Genomic DNA, 9,649 nt, shown 5'->3' with positions numbered 1-9,649 from the left:
TGGTTACAGGTAACTCTGCACACATGCAGCAGGTAAAATAATGGTAAGGACAAGCATTCTCAGGAGGGCGCCAGCTGCAGTAGCCTCTTACGCTACTTAACCTGAATTGTTCTATAATTGCTCTGCAAAAAATAGGCTAAGTGACAAATGTATTGCAAGGGAGCTTGTTTCTGGGTGTATGTTTTTCCATTGTAGACAGGGGACCTGTTTATGTTACAGGGAGTCAACAAGGAGATGGGTGTAGTCTTAAGGGGAGATTAAACCATAACTGTAAAATTACACTTTAAAGGTGACGGTACACACAGGGCAACTTTTTGAGCAATGTTGCCGAGCGATGTTGCTGGCCAGTGCACCTCAGGCACTTTCCCATTGATATTGGCCAATAAATTTCTATTTGAAAAACTTTGATTAGTGGTGGACAAGTTTTCGCAGTGATACAGATCTAGATGAGTTGCCCTTTGTCTCACCTGACTGGCAGCTGCCTGGCAACGTTGCTCAAAAAGTTGCCCTGAGTATCATCACCTTAAGGGGACATGAAGTGAAAATAAAATAGGAAAAAATGTGAAAGTTGCCATTTTCATTAAGAACATTTATTAATCCATTTGTAAAAATAAAATTACATTCACGCTGCAGTGGGCAAAAAGTAACCACTATACTTGCATAACTTGTTTGTATAGTTGTTTGTATAGTTAGATTTATTAAGCACAGTTTTATTGTTCCACGATATTATCGCTTCCAAGTGATAATATCAAATTATACCTGTTTTGTGTTAATGAGAAGCGCACTGGAATCTATCATGGCAGAAACAGGCCCATGACTTTCTGCCGGTGTTGAGTCATGGGGCCAGAGTCAGCGTTGTTACCGTGCCAAATTGTATACAAGGAGCTCTCTAAAAAGCACAGCTGTGAGATGAATAGGGGGCCAGCTGCCCTCATCAGCACAGTGCATTATCACACGAGAAATCCATATGCAATTAATTACCCAGATCTGCTGAAAAATCATTTCTGGAGAAGGGACTCTGCTCTCCAAACCTGCTGTCTGCTTCTAAATGGGTTTTCTCCTCGAACTCATAAATGTCACTTGATAATAAAAAATTCATGCTTCTTTTTTCAGTCTGGATAATTTAGTTTTAGATTAGTCAAACACTTGGTAATCTTGGGGAAAAAAGTTAAAGGCAGTTTCAAAGTCAGTCTCTGTGTGTATTGTTCTGTTTGCTCAATTGTGATGGCCACCCACTCATGGCTTGGCTTACATGGACCAGCTGAGTTAACATTAAAACATTACGTCAATATTGAAATATATATTTCATATTTAGCAAATATTTGAAGCTTTCATCTGTTGCTGTGGGGAAAACCAACATGAGATATTTCTGGCTAATAATCTTATCAGACCCTTGATAAGGGTTGATGGTGTTGAGTGCTATGAGAAGCTGAGAATCCGGATCAGTCCACTTCAGAGTGGTTTGTATATTTTTAATCCTCATGAACATATGTGAGTCTAATATCGAATGCATTTAATAGAAAATTAGTGTAAATACATTATCTTGCACCAAGGTCTCTCACATCAGGGGGTTTAAAAAATAAACAAAAACACATTTCATGTAGAGATTTCAAGCATGGCTGAAAGTTAATATCGCCAAACAGTCATTTCAGCATAATTATAACCTGCGGCCTACGGGTGGGGCCTCGCCTAGCAGTAAATGGCAGGGCTTCCCTGAAAGGAATAATACTTCCTCCGTATTAAATGGGATCTTCAGGATTATGCGAGTCATAGACAAAAAACGTGAAGGAGACAGTAAATATAGAAAAAAAATCATTTGCTCTGCGGATGGAACCACAAACGTCAAGACCTGTGGCAGAGTGAGATGTCCAGAGTGACACCAAGCTGCTTTTCGGGTTTAAGAACAGGACATGATAAGCACACAGGCATTAATGCAGCATGTGAATCAGACATGGAATCATATCAGACACACAGAAAAACAACACTTAGCATGGAGGCGTCACTGAAAACAAACTTCCAAGGACTGAATACACACTGATATCCAGCAGTGGTGTTTACTACCACCCAAACCATGCATTTGCACGGGGCCCCTGATTGGCCACAAACAGTCACTACACTTGGGGGGGCAAGGTGACTTTTTGAGTGTGGTCCCAGAAACAACAAACCCCGCCATCTTTGTTTCCTCCTGCCCTTGTCTGCAGCCCCTTTTCCATCAGAAATACAGTGCAGGGATTGTGCACCTGGGCTTGGGCGGGACTGTGCCAAACTCACGTGAGGAAAAGCCAGGCCTGTTTCTGACATTGCGGCAAACATCACGATGTTGAGTACAGGCTGCTTACGAGTCCTCTGACTAACCGGCAGGCTGCGTGTCATAACCAGTTCTCCATCCCACCAAATCCCGCCAATCCTACATTGTAAAGTCCACTGTTCCACCAGCCTGCGGCTGAGGTTCCAGCTGGCAAATCCGTTTATCTCAGAGTGAGGCAGGCATGAAAGCCAACTGAAACCTGTTACTGTATGAAGAGCCCCGTTCACTTTAGACAAGTGAAAACCACTCACAGATATAATAGATAATTTGGTGATGGATGCTTGGTGATTCCTGGGTACCATAGTGGGGACTGCCATGTGCTTTTGGATTACCTATTGTCCATAAGTGAATTTACACGAATGAGAGTCAGAATATGCATGCAGAGAGGAAATGGGCAGCTTCTTAATCTCACAATTCAGTGTCACATGATTCCTAAAACTCTGCACTGTGCCTGGTACCATGCTGCAGAGAATGCTGGATAAGTGAATGTGAGTTCCATTGTCGCTAAGATAGCCAGAGTCTTTTTTGTGTGGTTACCCTGCTGTTTTCATTATAAAAAAATCTTCTCATAACATAAGTGTGCATATTTTTATAATTGAGTTTAAACTAAATTACAGAGAACAAGGTTTACTTGCCCTGAATAATTTCCTGCTTCCCAAAAGGGGCACCGAGCAGTGCATTCTGGGATAGGGTCCATTTGTGTTATCAACAGTGGGCCTGTCAATCAGCGGTAATAGCAGCTGCCATGAGGATGAGACCACTGACAAGGGTACAGACAAGGGCGTATTCATATCAGTAACTTTAAAGGCTTGTAGAAAGTCACTGGGTGCATTTCTACTGGAGACAATGCCTGTTGCTGTTTACATTGCTAAGCTGTCTTCAAATGTGCCTGAGCAAAAAGACCCTGCGTCGAATTGAGTTAACGACATGAATGCTTCTGTGTTTGCTAATTTGAGGTGCAGGGGTACAGAGGAACCCAGAGTAAGCCCAGAACTGCATCAGTAAATGCAAAATGTGTAAAAAATGTGAGCACTTAATGTGTTATCAACTTTGCTCAATAATGCATAGTAGGCCTATGGAAGTATAGTTATAATTGACCAAGGGTAGTGTGGAACAGATTAATACCAATGACAAAGTTTGTTGTAGTAAGAATAAAGGCAAATCAGATACCATAAAAGTTTCATTAATACACTCCTGTGGGCTTTTTCCCAATCCAGAACTGGTTCTGCGCATTTCCACCCCAAAAAAAACTGACCCTGGGCCAGAAGAAAGCTGGTCTCAGAGTTTGTAACCGTAATGTCAGCGAAAGTGGGATGGGCTATCACGTCCAAATCTTCTGCATACCTGGAAAATTAAATCCATAACAACTATAGTTTTGTCTAATATCACTAGTGCCAGAAGTGAAATAACTTAGCAGCTTATTAGTGGAATAACGTTACATCGTTTTTTTATTCTGTGGAAAAAGAAAGACTGATCTGTTGCCAAGGTTTAACAACAGTTTAAATAGGTTTAAATTCAGTTTATAGCAGACTCTTATTGCGTGATCCTTAAAAGGACAGCGGTAAAACAGCGAACTAGAATAAACTCACATAAACGGGGGAGCCTTTAAGGAGACAAAGGTGGATACGGGCAATAGAGACATACTCTGAAAATTATGAGACTTTTGTCTCCATAAAGGCTCAGTTTTTTCAATTCCGCAGCTTATAAAATGTTGGTGGAAATGAGGTATTGGTGATCAGAAAGCCAAGGACACCATTACCATATTTTTTGGGACTGCCCTCTCATAAAAGAATATTGGAAAGTAATCCACAATGCTCTACAAAACATTTTTATGTGTGATATACCGCTAGAAAGCAAAACAATATATTTTGGATGTATTGATCAAGAGTGGTTGGAACGAGATAAATATTTAATGAATATATTGTTGGCAGCTGCTAAGAAGTCTATTACCAAGAAATGCTTATCACAGGAAAGCCCAACATTAAACATGTGGACGTACATTACAATAGACATTTATAAAATGGAAAAGATAACAACACTGGTTAATCAGACATTGGAACAATTGACCTTAAATTGGGATAAATGGGTTAAATATGTAAAATCTAACAGGCCTGACCTTATTTTTATTTTTCATTAGGTTGTATCTTATTGATCACTCCCTTTTTGTATATAGTTTTATGTTTTTTTTTTTCTTATGTAAATGTAAATAATTGATATGCATAATTTGAAGTGTATTTGGGTATATATCAATAAAAAGTGATTTGAAAAAAAAAAAAAAAGGAAAGCCAAGGAAGGGCTACAGTCACTTTGACTCACTCTGTGGCCACACCCACCAAGCTGTCTGAGACTCGGAGCTCATGGAAGAAGCGGGTAGGACGTGTCTCTTAACCAGAGGCCCTGCTTCACCAGTAGGGACATGCTTGGGCAGGGGTACACCTGCCCCCCCCCCCCCAACCAAACTCTGATACAGGACAGGGACAGTCCATCAGCTACAAAATCTTCAAAAGGTCCCAAGCTTCAATGGATGCCCCAGGCACATCATTTGCTCCTTATGAAGGACAGGGACCCCCAACTCCCACATCCCAGGCCATCTCTGCACAGCAATGCCACTGGCAAAGCAATCATTTTTACAGGCTCCCCCCCCCCATGCCCCCACACTGACACATCCCATGTGTGATTCTGACGCATGCCGTGTGTCACCTGCCCATCGGCATACTACAGCGCAGCAGCTGTCCCTTGGGGCTCAGGAAATCTCCAGGAGGGCAAGGCACCTCAGTTCATCTGTATCTGCCGACTCCCAGTCACAACTTGCAAGAAGAATGATGCAGCAGCATTTATGACGTAGCAGCAGTCTTCCCATGGGCTGTAGAGGCAGCACAAAGAGGGAAGGGTTGCTCTTTTAGTTTGGCTGCAGGGGTGGCGTGTGGCTCAGCAGATAAGGTTGCTGTGCTTGTTATCAGAAGGTTGCTGGTTCAAATCCTTGTTTCAACCCCTAGTTTCTCTTGGTAATGTTTGATCCTGCTTTAGATAAATACGTACGTCACTTTGGATAAAAGCATCTGCTATGTCAATAACAACCAAATGTCTATTTTCAATCGTGGCCGAGAAACAGAGATTCTAATTCCTCATATAGTAGGGTGATGTCTCTCAAGGGCAGGTGAGGAATCAGGTGATGGGACCATCATCGGACTGTCATGGCAGAGCAGCCACCCTCACCAGGGCATCATGAACAGAGGGTATCACAGGATCCCGTCAGGTGACATAACCGACCACCTAGGGCACCATCTTCTCAGGGGGTGCTAACTTTCACCCTGCCTTAGATAGGGGGTGCAAGACAAACTTGCCTGTGCGGCTACATGTGCTTTGGAACTACATGGGATCGAGGCAGAAGGCTATTAACAGCGAGACTGAGACGGATAGTGGGGTTTTAGACATCGTCTGGGCTTGTTTACCTAGGAGTCTAAAGGGAGGATTAAAAGTTTCCATTCTGTCAACATATGTCACATGCATCAGGGCCTTGGGGGGGGGGGGGGGGGGGATTCAGATTGGCACTTCAAAGGAAGGCACCATGTGGGGACAGGGACTGGTACCTGGATCTACCCTGGGGAGCGGGCTCACTTGTGGGGTGGCAGTCAAACAGTCACGGGAAACTCTGATCCCCCCCCACTAGAGAGGCGGGGTCACAAACATCAGACAGAGAGACAACGGCCTTCACAGCAGGGTGGCACCGGGCTCCCAGGGGTCATTACTTTTACTCCACCTGTGCTTGGCATCTCCTTGTCCATCTTTGGTTTTCCAGGGAATTCTGGGATGCAGTCCAGCCCGTTGTTCGTGTTGAGGGCTCTCATTTGTCTTTCCAGAGGCCCTACGGCTCACGGAGATGTAGGCGAGCCCGGCCTCTGTTTATTTAAGCCAAGGGTAAACGGCTTTAAGAGAAAACACACACATCGTTATCTCGGAGTATGCAGAGAAAGGCGTGTGTTTGTGTGTGTGAACAAGGACTGGCCTTTAATCACATATAAGGGCCTTTTGGAGAATATGGAGGAGTTCACCTCCCTGGCTGAAAGCTCTTATCGATGTCATGAGCACTGAAATATCAGGATAAATGAAGGTGATGAGCAGACAGGGAGGGCAGAATCCAGAGAAGATCTCTGAGGCTTCTGTGGTTTGTATAGTTTTATTTCACTTTCAATCTAGACCTTATTTCTGAAACTTGTTGGAAGTAATTTAAAGAATATTTGATCATTCTTCACCGTTATTTTGATGTGGATCTTCAAGCACCTCAGGTTTTTATGTCCATTTCATAAAAAAGAGCACCAATTATTCCAAACACACCCAGGACATTAAACAAAAGTCACCTCATCATGGCACTACATGACATTATAAGCACACACCAAATGTGACTATTCACCTCACAAGCATTGGGCGGTGTGATGATTAAGGAACTGAACACTGCAAGGAAATTGCACACGTATAAACCAAAACCAAATAAAAATCTATTGTAATTTTTTTTTACATGGTGGACATGTTAATGATTTTACCACAGATTTTAGTCACGCTTGGTCTGTTTTTCTGAGAGGATCTGAATCAGGAGTGCAACCATTCTGGGATTTGGTAGGACTTGTCGTACTTGAATGGTCATGTCCTCATACCTAATTACCTGCTGATAATCACCCACGTCCTGTTGCCGTCATGGACTGCCTGTCTCATTGCCCAAGGCTACCTTTTCTGGAAGGATCCGGGGGTAATGCGTGTTGGTGAAGCATGAGAAGCTTGTCATGGCCTCCATATTTGGGCCATCAGACATCAGTCCTCCCCAATGTCACGTTAGCTGTTACTCTGAGAACTTGCCAGCCAAGACCAGGCCCACCTGTCCTCATGAAGGGAAATGTCTGTTTCCTAAATAAAGGAGCCTGCAGGCTGTCTGGGGAAACATTCGGTTTGGCGGCCCTTTCAAGAGTCATAATCAACTGTAAAAACTATAAGCATTTGCAGTGATCAATCTGAAAGAACTTGCTGCCAAATCAGGGAACTCCACAATCTTATAAACCATATTTGGAAACAGAACAGCAGAAATCACGCCTGTCTGGTAAGACGTCATCGTTTCATCTCAGCCACACAGCAACCTTGCTTTCTTTCTCTAATTGCTCAAGGGGGGGTCATTGACCTCATGAGGGTCACTGGACCCTTTCGAGGATCCATCTCAGCAGTTGGTGCTCATAGGGGCTCAGATTTGCTGCTCGTTATGACTGAAATCAAAGGCACAAAGGGAAGTGCTGGAATCCCGCTGGAAAAGCAGCCCCAATTAGCACAGGAAAACCTTCTCCTGGGATGGAATGTTAATCTCAAGGAACACTGGGAGGCACGCTGGATAGATATGCTGGGGTAGTGTTTCCGGAATGGGGGAGCAGGCTGCTTTTTATCACCTTAAAATGAGCTAATGTATTTCAAGGACGGCAGATGGATAAGGAGGCATGCAGACAGGATATTTTACACCCCACAGCTAAGCTGCACTGTTAGAATAGTGCTGGCTTTGTTTATATAAGTGCGTCTCATGCAGGCCTGCAAAAGTGCAGCCCCTCTCTGGCCGCTGTGTCGTTTGCTGATGCAGCTAGCGTCGAACCCTGTCCCAAAGCCCTGGTGTTCATTTATCAGAGGACGACGGAGAAGCCCAATTACTTTAGCCGCTCACAAAGGGCTCGTATGTACGGACCCAAATTTGGCACAGCCAGAGTTAGCAGCAGGACAAAAGGAACTTTCTAGAACAAATGGTGTAGTGGAGGAATGTGTGCAGTCACTGCAAAGCCTGGTCGACTTTCCCTGTTAGAAATGAGGAGATGCGCCTTCCGTGATGCTGTAAAACAATGTAATGTTCCTCACAGGGCCAGGTCATATTTGCATTCCTGTGGATAGACTGTTTGGGCTTTCCGCTAACTGATTAGCAGGAGAATACTGCCACTATCCTGAGGAATGTCGTCTCGTAAGGGTTTTAGAGTCTGCAAAGGGAAACAGACGGCAAACAGCGGGTGGGTTTAATGCCAGCTGATGCAAAGCAGACGTGCTTTTAATGGACAGCTTCCAGGAGACGGTGATGGGTCCGCGTTCCATCAAGAAACAGGCTTGACGTGTGATCTGAAGGGAGGACCAGAACATGGAGCGTGCCTGACTGTTCATAGTGGAAGCTTTGGGTTGACACATTCTGTGGTTACTTGAGTTACATGCATTTCCATCAGGGTATGTGGTGGAGCAGATACTGGAATAGTTGGTATATCTTGTGAAGATCTGACCAGGAGCTGTATATCACCTCAAAAGTATCACAGAGAAATAGCCAGGGGTGCTGGATGGATGGCTGACTCTGTGCTCAAACTCCATGAGGGCAAGATGGAGGTAGACGTACCTGTTCTCATATTTATACAAATGCCAAATAAAATTTCGATTTTCATCCCCAGTGTGAGGGATGCGCCTGGAACTGCGGCTGGCTTCACAGCCCCTGGAGAAACAGAGGTGTTTCTGGGAACCCCGATGAAGATAATTGTCTTCGGTGAGGGCGATCTGTCAGGACAAGCCCCTCAACACCGGCACTCAGAGCAGCAGGGCCCGGCGGACCCCACTACGACCCAACTGCTAATCATACCCCCCACAGAGACGGTGAGTTAGTGCTTTTAAACTGAGTGTCCCCCCACAGTGGGGCTCCAGGCTCTCAGTGCCCAGCTGTTTAATGTCACAGATGACGGCTTGCTCATTTTTCAGGCCTGCGGTAAAAAGCACGGAGATACCACATGGGTACGGCATGCACAAAAGACCGAGGCAGATGTGACAGGGCTGGGAGGAGCTGCTGATATTACGGAGGAGGTGATTTTCCTGAGAACAAACACAGAATAGTTTGACAGGAAATGACACAACACCTCCCACCTAGCATCAACTTGGGATTTTTATCACACACCAGTTGTTAACCATTTACTCGTAGCACACGGATTCAGCAGCTACAAATGAAAATTAATGCAATATATAAACATATATGTGTGTGTGTATACAGCTTAATATTTAATATTTTGACTTTTTTCCCCTTTTTTCCCTCCAGAACACTCTGGAATAAAATCTGTGGCTAAATAGAATAAAAGCTTCTTTTATAGTTTTATGGAAGAAGTTGTGGAATTTTATCACACCGTACACCCTCACTGATCGCGGGTATCATTTCGCTTCTTTGAAAGGTCAAAATCAGCTTAAAACAACAAGTGATGGCTTGTAACATTCCATAGTCTTAAAAATCATTGTAAAGGAAGATTAGAAAGATAGGGCTCGTGTGTTTGTTTCTCTGTTTTAGTGCAGCAAAGCGTAAAA

The sequence above is a fragment of the Paramormyrops kingsleyae genome, chromosome 1, assembly GCF_048594095.1.
Source record: "Paramormyrops kingsleyae isolate MSU_618 chromosome 1, PKINGS_0.4, whole genome shotgun sequence".
Classification (NCBI taxonomy): Eukaryota; Metazoa; Chordata; class Actinopteri; order Osteoglossiformes; family Mormyridae; genus Paramormyrops; species Paramormyrops kingsleyae.
Note: the sequence above shows the minus strand (reverse complement) of the source record.